This window comes from Sarcophilus harrisii, chromosome 2 (genome assembly GCF_902635505.1).
Source record: "Sarcophilus harrisii chromosome 2, mSarHar1.11, whole genome shotgun sequence".
NCBI lineage: Eukaryota > Metazoa > Chordata > Mammalia > Dasyuromorphia > Dasyuridae > Sarcophilus > Sarcophilus harrisii.
Window position 1 is genome coordinate 199,594,759 of NC_045427.1, and position 16,004 is coordinate 199,610,762.

At 34.6% G+C, this 16,004-nt stretch overlaps 1 pseudogene; it reads right to left on the reverse strand.

The window, feature by feature from the left end:
• Nucleotides 1–9,184: 9,184 nt before the first annotated feature.
• LOC100914256 lies at nt 9,185–9,503 on the reverse strand (annotated as a pseudogene).
• Between the last annotated feature and the right edge of the window lie 6,501 nt (nt 9,504–16,004).

A 16,004-nucleotide genomic window follows, 5' to 3' on the forward strand; every position in this document is an offset into this window, starting at 1 on the left:
TTTTATTTGGCTTTTATAAATGTTTCTCTTACATGTGTGGCTGGGATTTTGGAAAAAGGAAAAGGGATTTTTAAACATAATATTGTTGATATTTGAACATTGCTTTGTGAGAATCTAAAAGGTCTTCACAGGGAAGTGATCAGATTAAGAAGCAAAGTATATAGTGAATAGGCATTGTCTCTGGACCAAAAGGACTGGAGTTCCAATATTACCAGTTGGCATATATTACCTAAATAATTTTGGAAGTTACTTACACTCTTCCAGTATCTATAAAATAAGGGAATTGTATTATTATAGATGGTTTCTGAAGTCTGTTCTATATCTATGATCAACTCGTTCTTCAGTTGTGTCAGTCAAGTCTGATTCTTTGGGACCTATTTGAGGTTTTCTTTACAAAGATACTGAAACTCATTTGACATTTCCTTCACCGGCTCATTTTACAAATGAGTAACTGAGACAAAAAGGATTAAGTGCTTTGCTTAGAATCACACAGCTAGTGTCTGAGGCAGGATTTGAATTCAAGAAGATAAATCTTTTTGATTCCAAGCCCTGTGCTCTACCCACTGCATTACCCTATGTTCTATTTATTAATTGTGAATTATGTCCCAGGAACTATACTAGGGATAACAATATAACAATTAGATCATCCTTGCTCTAAATATTTTAACATAGAAATGAGAGATATAGTGGGTTCATTAATACATATATATGATATATATATATATATATATATATATATATATATATATATATCCCAAAGAAATAGTGAATTTGAAAAAGGCACTGACAAGGGAAAATGAGAAAAATCCTTTTGAAGTTAATCTCATAGAGAAGAATTTAAATGCTTGCTATGGGATAACACCACAAGGTCATCCTATGGACATTGGCTAGCAGTGACATATCTTGACACAACTATTCTCAATTTTAATGAGAGCATTTTCTGGTAAAGCCACTGGGAAGAGGAGGCTATTGTCTTCAGGTCTGGGTGAAGAGAGGTCTTGGATAAATGAACTATTTTTAGTAAGGCATTAGGGTGGGGGAGTTTGGTTCAGATTAAATCGAATTTGGTAGTTAAGAATAACTTTCAGTCCCCCTCTTTGGAATCCAGTCATGGGGAATCTTGCTTATCTCTGGGGATAACTTGCTTTGGAAATAAAAACCCTTTTGGTGGCTTCAGATGCCTTCAAAGTTCTCTGATCTAAACTTTGAATTTAGAGATACTGCAGACTTCTGAAGAACTCTGAGTCATGAAGATGAAATACACAGGCGAGGTGCATATCCAATTTAAGTCATGCCTCTTTATTTCTTAACATCCTGGACTAAATTTTCAGCCAGAAAATAACACAGAGTAGTATGTCTTCTGAGAGTGGACACCAGATTGTTATAGTTACGGCTGTATCCAAATGTATATTGGATTATTAGCTCTCTGCAATGACCTGTACACACCTAGCTCGATGTGACTTATACTTGGTGGCCAGACTCAGACATACAATGAGTTTTTCTAAATTATTCATTTTGGGGGGAAGTCAAAGCGTAGAGAGGGCTGAGTGTTTTTGAGTGTGATAATGCTTTTCAGGGATTCAGGCCAAGCCAATTTCAGAATCCCCCAGGCCAGATTCTAAGAGACATTAAGACTCAAATTTCAGCCACCTTGCACTGATGAACACAAGGAACATCTGTAGTTAGTTTCTGACATTCTAACCATAGAATACTGATTACTGGAGGGATAGTTTGGCCTATCATGCTAATGGGATTAAGGGAAAAATGATTTCTCTCTCAAAGTACAGAATGCTCCAAAAGTCTTAGTGCAGTGTTAAGCTCTTTAAGTTTATTTAGCAAGGAAATCTAGAAGCATCAAATCCTTTTGACTTCTTCTTGATACTAAGATTATAATAGGAAGAGGCAACAGTGTGCTGGATGGAGTGTTCAACTTAGTCAAGAAAATCTGTATTCAAATCCCATCTCTGATATTTACTTACTCTGTGTTCCTCGATAAATCCTGTAAGCCCTCTGAGCCTCAGTTTCTAATTTTGTAAATTGATGGTGGAATTTAGACTCCCTAAAATTACTTCCAACTCTAATTCTGTGTCTTTGATAGTGGATTGTTAATTTAAAATAAAATATTATAATTTCTAGAAAAATAATCCCATATATCAAACTATTTTTCTAAAGCTTCTTATTTATTAAATTCTGCAGCTATTTCAGACTGGGATGTGTTGCATGTGTTACCGTTCATCATATTCTGGTTTTGATAGTTGAGCATGAACACCTACTTGGCAGGTTAAATCATAAAATCAATAATAATGCTGACAATAGTTCACTTTTAGACAGTGCTTAACAGTTTATACATTTATTTTTTTCTCCATAGCTCTGTAAGTAGCAATGTACTATGTATAGTATGTAACTATAGCATGTTTTCTTTTTTTATATTAAGTTTCACATTTTGTTTGCCCATGTCCATAGGCAAAATAAAATAACTAATGTACCTCCTCTTAACCAATGTCATTTTGAGTCAAGGGAAAATTGTGTGCCCTCACTTTGTGAAGGCATTTGTTATTCCTTTCCAAATGAATATAACAAAAACAAAATTAAAAAGAATAACAACCCAATTGTGTATAGATCATTCTTCAAATCTAAGAAAGACAAATCTTGCTTTTATCTTAAAGGATCCTAGTATTTTTAATAGGAAGAACAAGAATCCTCAGAAAGAAGTTTCCTTGTCTATCCAAGTGTTTAAGTCTAGCTAACTCACATTTATGAAGAGGAGTAATGGATATTCATCCATTTCCATTAAAATGGTTCTCTGATAGTTCATGAAAGCATAGAGGTAACTCTGGAATGTTAAAAACTGTGTTACAGGAGCATACTGTCTAGCAAGTCGTACAAGCTCAAAAGCCATTAAAGATGGGCCTGGAGATTATGTTTAAAAGAAAGAATCATTTCTAGATTGGCTATAAAGTGATAACCTTTTTGGTCATAGCATTTATTAATGAATTCCTACTGAATTGTAAAGGAGCTATGATCTGCAATTGGTAGAAAGTTTTACCACAATGATAAAGTCACACATGCTCTGAATATTTTGTACATATACAATTCAAGGTCCTACATCAAGCAATCAATCAAAAATTATTTCTTTTTTTTTTTTTAATTTAATAGCCTTTTATTTACAGGATATATACATGGGTAACTTTACAGCATTAACAATTGCCAAACCTCTTGTTCCAATTTTTCACCTCTTACCCCCCCACCCCCTCCCCTAAATGGCAGGATGACCAGTAGATGTTAAATATATTAAAATATAACTTAGATACATAATAAGTATACATGACCAAAACATTAAAAAATTATTTCTTAAGTGAGCATCACAGGTTGGTCACTGCTTGTTCCTCTTCCAGCTTTACTGCTGACTCTAGATTTTCCCCCCATGCTATAGCACTAGGGGGAGATCACTCTACCTCTGTAATCCTTTTTTCTGATGGGCTATTTCCTTCCAGAACTTCCATTTTAAGAAAAATGTCCAAGATACTTTGTCTTCATCTTTCTCCAGGTTCCACTCTAAACTCTCCATCTCCCACCTGACTTTAGATTTTCTATCTATGTTTATCTTCCTCTATTAACTTCTTGAAGATAGAGATAGTCTTTCTGCTTCTCTTTGTATTCCCAGTGCTTAATGAAGTTTCTGGCACATAGTTAATAAATTCTTGCTGACTGTTGACTAGATAGCAATCATAATGATAATTGTCTAAAAGATAATTTAAAATAATACATTACTTAAAATATTAGTTCACAACTAGTTCATAACTTTGTGAACTATCATATCCTAAGAATAGCTAATATTTATATATTACCTACTATGTGCCAGGTATTGTAGCTAAACACTTTACAAATATTATCCTAGTGGATTTCTGGGTGGCAGAGCCAAGGTAGCAGAGTAGAAAAAATACTTAGTTTTTACAATATTCCCCTCCAAACAACTTTGAAATAAAACCTCAAATACAATCAAATTCTAGAGTTGGAGGGTCAACAAAAAGTCAGGGTAAGACATTCTTTCAGCCTAATAAAACAAGACAACAGAGAGATCTGTCACAAGGGGAGGGAGGCTGGTCTAAAACCCATGAGGATGAAATCCCAATGGTGGAACTAGAAGGTAGCTACAGAAGCAATAGCAACTTTGAGTTTTCTTAATCCAGGACCTAGAAAGTAGCCCTAAAGATATGACAAAGAGCCTCTGTATGCGTGCTGAATGTAGAACCAGAAGTTGCTGGACATTGTTTATATCCACTTTTGGGTCATAGTTCAAGGATGGAAAGAAAATAATTCCTTAAACATTAGAATTGGGACAAGTATAAGCTAATGATTTCATGAGACATCAAAAAATAGCAAAACAAAGTCAATGAGAGAATGAAAAAAATAGAAAAAAAAGTGAAATAGTTCATTTAGTGTTATGGGCCAGAACTCTTGTACTTGAAATAAGGATTCTTACAAGGTGCTAAGTGGAATTAATAATACAATGGTTATCTAGTTTAGCATGGTGATTAATAGTTCTCTAGTTCAGTACATGTACTTAGTACTTAATATAGTTCTACAAGATTCACACCTACGATGATGATGTAATTATAATAGAATATATAACAGCCAACAGAGACTGACAGATTCATTCCATCATCCAGCTTTGTGGTGGCTGGAGGTTGAAGCACAAGCCCGGGGACTCAGAGCCCGATTCATTCACTTCATTTCATACCACCATGGTGGCTGGCCTCCTGCACTTCCCCCACGGAGACCAAGGTCTGTTTGAAAGGCTCTTAAGAAAGATAGCTGGGCCCCAGACAAGGAAACTAGACTGTGAAGGAGATAATAAAGGATTTGGACTTTAACATCTGGCTATTCTCTGGTGATTACTTTTCTGAATAAAGGCTGCTCCAAATACCTCCAGAAAACCAAACAAGAACACTACAATTTGGAAAACAACTGAACTAGAAACTAGATGGAGGGAAGATAATTAAAAATGATTACCTGAAAGTTATGACTAAATAAAAAGTCTAGGCATCAAAAAATTATCAAGGAAAAGTGCCCTGCTATCCCTGGAACCAAAGAAGATTTAAAGAATGCTCTGATCTTTTCTATAGAAGATACTAAAATGAAAGCTTCCAGCCAAATTCCATAGTTTCCAGGTCAAACAGAAAATACTGCCGGCAGCCAGAAAGAAACTATTCAAATATTACTGTCAGGATCACACAGGAATTTAGCAGCTTTCATGTAAAAGGAGTGTAGGTCTTGGGATAAGATATTCTAAAAAGCAAATAGCTAAGATTATAAACAAAAGTAACCTACTCAGCAAACTGAGTGTAATACTTTACAGGAAAAAATGGGTAGGCAATGAAATGGAGGATTTCCAAAAATTCTTGATGAAAAGACCAGAGCTGAAATGAAAAACTGACATTTAAATACAAGACTCAAGAGAAGTATAAAAAGCATAAAAAGAGAAAACATAATAAATTCATTAAGGTGAAACCTTTTACAATTCTAAATAGGAAGATGGTACATGTATTTTCTAAGAACTTATTTGTTAGATGTTAAGATCTTACCCCCAAAATTAGGATTTTTAAGTTTATCAAACATTGGAATATGGTCATTTATTACTATCATATTTTATATAACATATTCCACTGTCTACACTTTATTTTTTACTCAGTATCAGATTTTTTTTCCCCTGAGGCAATTGGGGTTAGGTGACTTGCTCAGGGTCACACAGCTAGGAAGAGTTAAGTGTCTGAAACTAGATTTGAACTCAGTCCCTCCTGACTTGGGGGCTCATGCTCTTTCCACTGAGTCACCTACCTGCCCCCAGTATCAGATTTTTTTTTTATGGTTACTACATTGAAATATAATTTGAAACCTGGAACTTCTTTACCAACTTCCTTAATAATTTTTTTCATTAATTTCCTTAATGTTCTAAATTTATCTTTTGTTCTTTGGGTGAGTTTTGTTCTTATTTTTCCTAGCTTTATAAATTCTTTGATAATTTGTTATTGTGATGAATAAGTAAATTAATTTTGGTAGGATTGGCATGACTTTGGACTTTGGGGAAACAAATAGCAGCTTCCTATTGACAAATACCTTAAGTATAACATGAGGTAGAGACTGCTTTTTTGTATTTGAATAGAGTCCCTGAGAGAGGTAAACTTTCTTGGATATTTTTCCTACTTAAAACTTTAAAGGTTTGGAAGTAGAAAGAAAATTTTCAGAGCTATTTTACAATTAGAAACAGAAATGGCTGCTATTTTGATTTATTTTAGAATTATAGGATGAAATTGAAGACCAAAATAGTGAGATAATTTGCCTGAAATTCCACAAGAAATAAATAGCAGTGTTAGAATGTGAACCCAGGTCCTCTACCTCTAAATCAAATGTTCTTATTGTTACTTGTAATTTTTATATGTCTCTTGCTTCTTATTAATCATTGGGTCTAAACGACTTTTGACAAATACAGAGTTTAGAATTACATCTGACATTTGGGAATGTGATACTAGAACTGTTTTCTCGTTAACAATCAATTAATAATTATTAAGTACCTATTACTAGAACTGTTTTCTCATTAACAATCAATTAATTATTAAGTACCTACTCTATACAAATTCTCAAGATAGGCTCTGAGGATACAAATGCAGAAAGGACAATCACTCCCTTCTAGTTTGGGGTCAGGATTGTTGTAGGGGGAAAGGCAATGTTGAACTTAGTGATTTTGTAAAATTTAGTGATACGTAGGGTGTTTGATCATAAAGAACTTAGGTGATCATTTTTTCCAATACTCTCATTTACTTATGAAGAAACGAGAACCAGGGAGATTAAACAATTTCATACAAGTAGTAAATATCAATGGTGAGCTTTGAATCCAGGTTCTCCAGAGCCATATTCTTTACAAATTGTCTATATATTGAGAGAGCTCTTTTGCTTGCTTATTAGTCTCCCTGACTGAGTCATTTTCTTTACTTTGTTTTGCTGTTTTTTGATGTTTCATGAAGTCATTAGCTTATACTTGTCCCAATTCTAATGTTTAAGGAATTATTTTCTTCAGTGAATTTTTTTACCTCTTTTTCGATTGGACAATTATGTTTTTTAAAGTATTATTTTATTCAACATATTTTGTGCCTTCTTTTATTAAAGTAAAAAAAAGTGTTTACTATGAATTTCTGGCCTAAATTCAACCCAAAACCAAGTAAGAGAATAACCTAAGAAACAATCAGCCCATAGTCTAAATCACTCTAAGAACTTAGCATATGTTCTGGCATGAAGTAAGCATTAATGTTTATCACCTACCTGTTTGTCTACTCTCCATAAGAAATAGAAGAACATTTTCCCACTCTCCTCAACCTTTAAGGGAAGATGTGAATTGAGAGGGGGAAAGGGAAAAGGAGATAGGAAAGGAAGAAAAGAAGGAAGGAAGGAAAGAAGGAGGGGAAAAGGAAGGAAGAAGGAAAGAAAGAAGAAGGAAAGAAAGAAGGAAAAAAGGACTCATTTTTTTTTAACCTGGAGAAAATTTCAGAATGGATCTGTCATTCTGTTTTTCCTTACTGAATCAAAAGAAGATGTTGAGTGAGAAGTAAGCATAGAAAAGTATTTGAATGGGCACTTTCTGATTATTTTTTATTTTCTCTTTTACAATGTTATTTATTATTTGATAAAGATACCCAAGTCTTATGGCAGACATTTTTGCTCCTCTCCTTTTCCTTCCTGAAAACTGTATACAACTTAACTGTTTATACAAAGCTTTGTCAGTAGTTAGCCATTTAGTCTGTCCTTTCTATTGATATTCTCCTGTTTGTTGATCACTTTGAAAAAACTGGGCCAGCACTTTTTCACTAATAAAACTCTGTGTGAATAAAAATGTCACTTTTCTGTCTTTTTTTTTTTTTTTTTTTTGGTGAGGTTAATACCAGAATCAGTCAAAAGCATCTTTTGTGGCCTGGTTGATTTTCTGTTTGAAAAATTGTGGGTTAAGAGTAGAAACAAAGGAGTATAATGTTGAGTCATTGGGCCTTCAGAAAAACTTTCTTGAGTATTTGTATAATGACAACCACTTAAAAAACCTGAATTCCATCCTTTTTTTTTTTTTTTCTAATTTGCTGTCATTTGGTAGTTCTCAAATTTACAACAATTCTAAATTCTTTCTCCTGTGATCATTCACACTGTTACTTATTACCTTACTTGAATTGTGAGGAAATTTGGAAATTTAATTTAATTCTTTTATATTTTTAAGTGTTGCTTTTATGGATTACATTACAATGTGATCCCAAGGTCCCCTGTGAACCTTTGACTTGCTGGTAACATTCTGTATCATTACCCAGAAGATTTCACCTATTGACAATATCAGACTCGATAATGTCAATACCAAGTACAATTATGGTATGACAGTTATGGAATGTTGCTAAAAATGAAAACCAAATAGTTTCTAAATAGAAACCTGAAGACCTTGGATCACAAATGTCTTCTTTTAAAAAATAATAAAGTGCAGTGCAGTGCACTACAGTGAATTTAGGAAAGAAAAGTGAGAATAAATAAAATTAAGACAAGTAAGACTTAGGGATAATATCTGCAGGGGTCCTTCTATTTGGAATTTAATCTTTTAGCACAGTTCTTTCTCCTGTACACCCACCCCAGCTATAAAAGACAGTTATTCCATTTGGAATGATTTTGGTGTATAGCTTATTTGCAAGTTTCCTTCTCAAGGGACAAACCTTCCAAAATGATCTTGAGAATGTCTTAGGAAACTTAAATTTCAATGATTTTCTTGGGTTCTAGTCTTTATTAACACCATATAAACTATCTGAAGTATATATAAAAATGTAATCATCTAGGTAGTTTTTCTACATAAGCTTCTGATAGTTGTCACTTTATTGATAAAACATTAAAGTGACTTCCATTTATTTTTCAGTGTCAGATTGTCCTCTTCATTGTTACAGTTTTTTTCCTCCCTGGCCAGCCAAAACAGACAATATCCTGGATATTCAACACATAAGTAAACCAAAATAATTTGGTTTTGTGCACAATTTTCGCTGTCCTAAACCCAGAAAAAAAATAAGGATAATAACTTTGTCATTGTTCCATCAGAATACCTTTTATGTAAGTTGTATTTGTTTGGAAGGGCACCAGACAACATATTGAATAAGAATACAGCAATCACAAGTATAGTAGCCATCAAACTTATTATTACTCGTTTATTGTGTCCAACCCCTTAGCTTCATAATAACGATCGAATCCAGAGAGCCTCCTGTCCCTTTCCATTAGACTCCACTGATATCGATTACGGGCAATTCTCTTTTCCTTGCCCCCATTGGTGTACTTTTGGATGAGAGTGGTGCTAATTCCCGGGATTGTCAGACATACGCTCATAACGGCCATTGCCGGCAGAATTTCGAACCACATCTTGGCGAAAACCTCACGGCGATGAACTGAGGGTAACTGCAAATAGGAAGGTCGTTGCGGGGTTAAGGTGACTGGGCTTGGCTTTTTTTTTTTTCTTAAAGAAAAATTACCTAATTTGTAGATTTCTTTCACTGTTACAGGAATGAAGGTATGAGGTATGTATGTTCACTCAGGGCGTATAAATGTCATTCACACAAATGATTGAGAAAGAATTTTTTTTTAAACCAAATATTTAGTCCAAATTTTGTTCATGCAAAAGAATGACAAAATATTTATTAAGCTCTTACTTATGTGCAAAGCACTGGACTAAGCGCTGGAGATATAAATAGAAAAGCAGAAACAATCTCTGCTTTCTTTTTTTTTTCTTTTCTTTTTTTTTTTTATAATTATAGCTTTTTATTGATAGAACCCATGACAGGGTAATTTTTTACAACATTATCCCTTGCACTCACTTCTGTTACGACTTTTCCCCTCCCTCCCTCCACCCCTCTCCCAGATGGCAAGCAGTCCTATACATGTTAAATATGTCACAGTTTATCCTAGATACAATAGATGTGTGCAGAACTGAACAGTTCTCTTGTTGCACAAGAAGAATTGGATTCAGAAGGTAAAAATAACTTGGGAGGAAAAACCAAAATGCAAACGGTTTACATTCATTTCTCAGTGTTCTTTCTTTGGGTGTAGCTGCTTCTGTCCATCAAACAATCTCTGCTTTCAAGGAGTTCATATTTTAAGAGGACAGATGACACATATATTAGAGGCTACAGATGCAAAACATGCGGAAAAGACCTACAATCCTTGAGCCAAGTAGATGGAAATGCTTCTTATTTAATGTCATTTCCATTGATAAAAATCATATCTGCTTCTAATATTGAACCACTTCTCTTTTTTGATTCAGATGCTCTTTTGCTTTAGGGGTAATAATACTAGTTCTACTTACCTTAGTTGTATTAAGGAAAATGTTTTTGAAATATTATACTATATAAATATAAATTTTTATTAATGGTGAGATTATTTAATTTTGTCACTTGTTAAAGGAATTTCATAAACCAGTGAGTAGGGGAGGCTCTAAAAGCACTTTATATCTATAGCTGGTCCTGAACACATATCTGACTTTTCTTCAGTTCATTCAACATTTTCTATTTTCTCCAACTTTTTGATAGTTCTTGAGCCAATGATAAAAGGCAGGGACATATGATTGATCAGTACTATCACAATAACAGCATTTATATACATTTTCCTGGATTAATGATATGCTTTAATATATGGATGAGGGGAAATATAGAATACAAGGAAGAGAATAAGACAGTCACACATGAGAATGTTAGAGGAAAGCCATTTACAGTGAGAGAGAGAGAGAGAGAGAGAGAGAGAGAGAGAGAAAGAATATGAATAATAGCTATGTATTTAAAATATCTTGAAGAAAAAAGAATAGTAAGCCTCCAGGTCTATACTCTGGGTGAGTAACAGTTAATCTACAATTGGAAGTCATTCAATTCATATTCAATCTGCAATGTGACCTAATAATAATTATTTCCTCACATCTGCTAAATGTATGCAGATATCCATGGATTAGCCACAGGGGAGTGGGATAAAGGATGGAGATAAATAATTATAACAGCAGTTTGCATTATTACATTATAACAAGTGTGCATCATTAGTAGGACCCTTTCTATCCTTAGATTATCCAGTTAATGGAAGATTTATGATTAGTTTAGCCCTCTCAGATCCAGAAGAGTTTCATTCCATATTTAAAGGCAAAAGTTCCCCTATGGTATAATGCAAGATTTCTTAAACTTTTACCACTAGTGACTATTGCTGGAGAAATTTTTACATGGTTCCAGGTATATAGGTATATTACATAGGTATATAAATCAAAAATTCATTGATAAACATAATTTTACAAGTCTCACATTCAGTTATAACACCCTATATAATGTAATGACCCACAGTTTTAAGAAACTGGCATATAATGTATAGACTATTAGACATGAAGTCAGGAAGACATGGGTTAATCTGGCTCAGTTCAATTTAGTTCAAGCATTCATTAATCATCTACTATGATCAGGTAGTTACAAAATTAAATTAAATTAAATAGCTCTTGTCCTTAAAGTGTTAGAAGAAGGGGAGGGGCAAAGAGAGAGATAGAAGAAATATTGAAACTCTGATAGCTGAGGGAGGGGAATGAGAAGTCTCTTGGAGAACACTTGAGCTAAGGGTTGAATGGATCTGAGTGTCACAAGAGGCAAAAGTAAAGACAGAGAGGTTTTGGAAATTAGGGACAACATGTGCAAAGGCAAGGAAATAGGAAACAGATTTTTGTATACTTAAACAACTAGGAAGCTAGTTGTGTGACTATAGGTAAAACACTGAATGTCTCCAAGTCTCTGGAAATGTCTCAAGACTCATCTTTGAAGTCACAGACTGCTGGATTCATGTTAGTGGAAGACCCTTTCATACTAATGGCATTGCAATCATTTATATTGATATATGAATGCCTGACAGGAATGCTTATGTATTTTTCCAAATGTACCATTATTGTTCTCTCTACTTACTTTATCATCGATGAGTTCAATTATTAGCACTCTGTAACTACATTATGCAATGAAATAAAGCACTATATCAATCAACTACAATAAGAATCATTGTGATAGTTGTATGATCTGAGAGAGACATTCCACTATGCAAAGATTAGTAGGTTTGAAGGAATTTATTTATTTTTGGACAAAGTGAGCTTTACATTAACTTTAAAATGTTAGGAATAGACAAATATGTAAATGCTGGGTTTTTGAGACATTTAAGACAGGTACCAACCCCACAAAAGGAAAACATGCAATTTAATTAAAAAGAAATTAAGATTTTCCAACAATCAATTGCAAAAATCTTCATTAAACATAAAGCATCAGTTAATTTCATTACAGAAAACAGTGGGTGTCTATATCACATCCTCATTTTTGATTCTCTGGGAATTATGACATTGAAGTACATTTCCTCTTATTTAGCTTTCTGGACATCTACTTTATTTTATTAAAGGAGAGATGCCTTTTTATTTTGGTGATAGATTGTAAATTCCTTAAACGTATGAATTACTTTATTTTTGTGTTTATAACTTCTTGGCATAATGTTCTTGGCATATAATATACACTTAAAAAATATTTATTGACTCACCAATGTCCATTTTAAACTATAGAAAATCAAAGGACAAAACTTTAGTGTGCTCTTAAAAACACTTGAAGTATAAAGAAGCTGATATTTGTAGCAAATGTTATCTGGCTAGTGGGAAATTTGTTTGGTATTTGGGAATGAATGAAATGCTGTCTTATTTGTTAACACTGAAGACCACTGAGGAAAATTCATAGAAGCCTGAGATCCCTTTTGGCAAAAGAATAACAAGATTTATCTATTAGTGAGAATGTTACCTTCCTTTGGGAGCTCTGCAGTCATTAATGTCTTATTATGCAAATGAGTTTGTAAAATGCTATGGTTTTTGAGAAAAAGACACATTCTGAGCTTTTCCTCACAGTCTTATTAGACATTATGGAAGACTTTCACCATTTAAAGTGTCCCTTGTGAATATGAAATAATACTAGTATACATAAACACCCCTAAAGTCTGGGGCAGAAATAAGCCTACAAGCAAGGAAAACCTTGCACTAAGAAACCAGAATAGTGTTGAGATGTCATCTCTTTCTCTACTCCCTTTTAAGGAAAATATTACAAGATGAGAAATATTATATTCATATGTTATATGTCATTTGCAGTGGAAGTGGAGGAGAAAGGAAGCAATTTGAATGATCAGTGAAGTATAATTATTGCTAGCATTTTTATATCATTTTATAGTTATATAGCCAATTAAATGTAGAGGGCTGAAACTCTGAAAAGGTGTGCCTGAATCAGACAGCAGAGCACTTAAGGCTAATCACCTATTCGATGTGAGATAATGGCTCTGTAAGCATATACTTAGATCAGATGGTGATGTGATGGTTCTCCTCACCACTGGTGCTTGCTGAATGTTTGGTGGTGAGGTAATAGTAGGCAAGGATTGGAGGGCTGAGAGAGAGAGGTTAGAGTCACTTGGCTACAGGACGAGGAGGAGAGAGGCTGGAGACTCCGGACTCCAGAATCCAGGATACATCTTTGGCAAGTCGTGTGGCAGCTTGCCTATCTCCTTCACTTCTCCTTCTAAAGACCAAGAACTTTGATTGATCCTGACTCTGACTGATCCTGAGACCCTTCAGCTAGTCTGGAGCTAGCCCAGACGTTATAATTGAACTTTTAAATGAATCACTTTGCTTGTTGCATTTTTTTTTTTCATTTTCACCAATTCTAGTTTTTAGGGAGTTCTCTTTTTTCATTTCACCAATTATGTTTTTCAAGCAATTGTTTTCTTTATTTTATTTTTTAAAATTTTTTTCCATTTAATTAATTGTATTTTTTTAAGCAATTGGTTTTCTTCAGACAATTTCTGTGTTCCCTTTTCCAAACTTTCCTGCAAAGTTCTCATTCACATTACTCTTTGAGGCTTCATTTAAATATGTTTTGCCATTGCATCCTCTAGATTTGGGACAGGTTTTTCATAATAGCTCTCTGTGTTCTGAACTCTTTTTGTTGTCCATTTTTAAAGGTTGAGGTCTGCTCTTAAAGTAAAGGGGAAATTATCCCAAGCTTCCTCTATAGGGCAACAGGGATTTTATGCTTCTCTGGGCCTAGTGCTGCCTATTTCCTTCCTGTGCTGGATGGGCCTGGCCAAGTCCCACTTATTATGCTGGGATTCAGAGGTTCACCATTTGCCTTCTGTAGTTACATTAGAGGTCTCACAGCTAGTCTGCTAATCCACTGGTTTCTGAAACAGGACAGAGTAATTATTGCTATTTTGGCTGAGAGTCTCCTGCTAGATTCCCTGCCTGAGGCACCTCTCTGCTGTGGGCTTCCCTTCACTGTGCCTGTGCTGGGCCACATTCCTCTCTGCCCAATTGAGACAGAACTTTTCTGAAGTCCTTCCAACATATATTCTGCTAGAAATTGGTTATACTCCAAATATTTGTGGGTTCAGTCACTCCAAAATCTGTTCACAGGCTTAATCTGGTGTTGATTCTGAGGGAAGCCAGGAAGAACTCGGGCAAAGACCTGTCTACTCTCTGGTATCTTGACTCTACCCTCTTCTCCATTTTATTGTTATAAGACTTTTACAGCAACATCTCTTGAACAATCCTGTGATGTAAATGGAAAAAGAATTATCATCCCCAGTTGATAGATGGGAAAGTTAAGGTGCAGAGAAATATATATGACCTGTCCAAACTCATATAGTTTGCAAAGATAAGAACTTTAGCTAGGGAGTCTGACTCCAAGGAAAATTTTCATTTTGTGCTAAAGAGACCATCATGTATTTCAATACATCGCTAGTTTTGTTGTTGAATAAAACAATTTTTCTGTTGTTGAATGCTAAAGAGTTTGCATTCATCATTCAACTGAAACTGCTCTCTCCAAAGCTACCAATGATCTCTTAATTGCTAAATCTAATGGCTCTTTCTCAGTCTTCATTCTTCTTGACCTCTTTATGGTCTTTAACATTTGCCACTCACTCTTTCCCGTGATACTCTTTTCTCTCTAAGTTCTTTTGACACTGCCCTTTCATGATTCTCCTGCTGTCTCTCTAACCAGTCCTTCTCTATATCCTTTGAGGGGTCTTCATCCAGGATACCATTGCTAATTCTGGGATGGTTGTGGTAGGGGGAGTCCTTAAATGGTCTATTCTGGACCCTTTTCTCTTCTTTCTCTATACTATTCCACATGGTGATCTCAATTCCCAGGAATTCAATTATCATTTCTATGCAGATGACTCTCAGGTCTTTGTTTAGCATCAAGCTCTTTCCTGACCTCTAGTCTTGCATTTCAACTATTGATTGGATATTTGAATTAAAAGTCCTATAGGCATTTTTAATAAAACATGTCCAAAATGGATCTCATTATCTTCCTCAAACACTCCTCTCTATCCTATTCCTGTCTAGAGTTTTACTATCCTTCCAGTCACTTAGGCTTAGGTGACTTTCTCATGACTCTCTCATCATCCAGATCCAATTAGTTGCCACATTTTGCCAATTTTAGCTTCACAGCATCTTTCTTTTATGTATCTTCCTCTCTTCTGGGACTGCCACCATCACCTCATATCTGGATTATTGCAATAGTCTCATGATTAGCCTTCCTGACTTAGATCACTTCCTACTCCCCTTAGTCTACTTTCTGCCTTAAGTCTATTCTCTTCTCAGCTATCAAATTAATCTTCTTTAAGTATACATCTAATCATATCACCCTCCTCACATTCAATATATACCAGTTATATTAAAGGATCTAATACAAAACCCTCTCTTTGGCTTTTAATTCCCTCCATAACTTGCCCCTTTTCTTCATTTTCAGCCTCTTTATACCTTTCTCCTCTCTGTATACTCTGTGATCCAATGGCACTATCCTTTTTGCTTTTTCTTGCACAAGAAATTGCCTTTTTTTGATTGTATATTTTTATTGACTTTTTGCCATGTCTGGAATATTCTCCCTCCTTATGCCAGATTCCTAACTTCCCTGGTT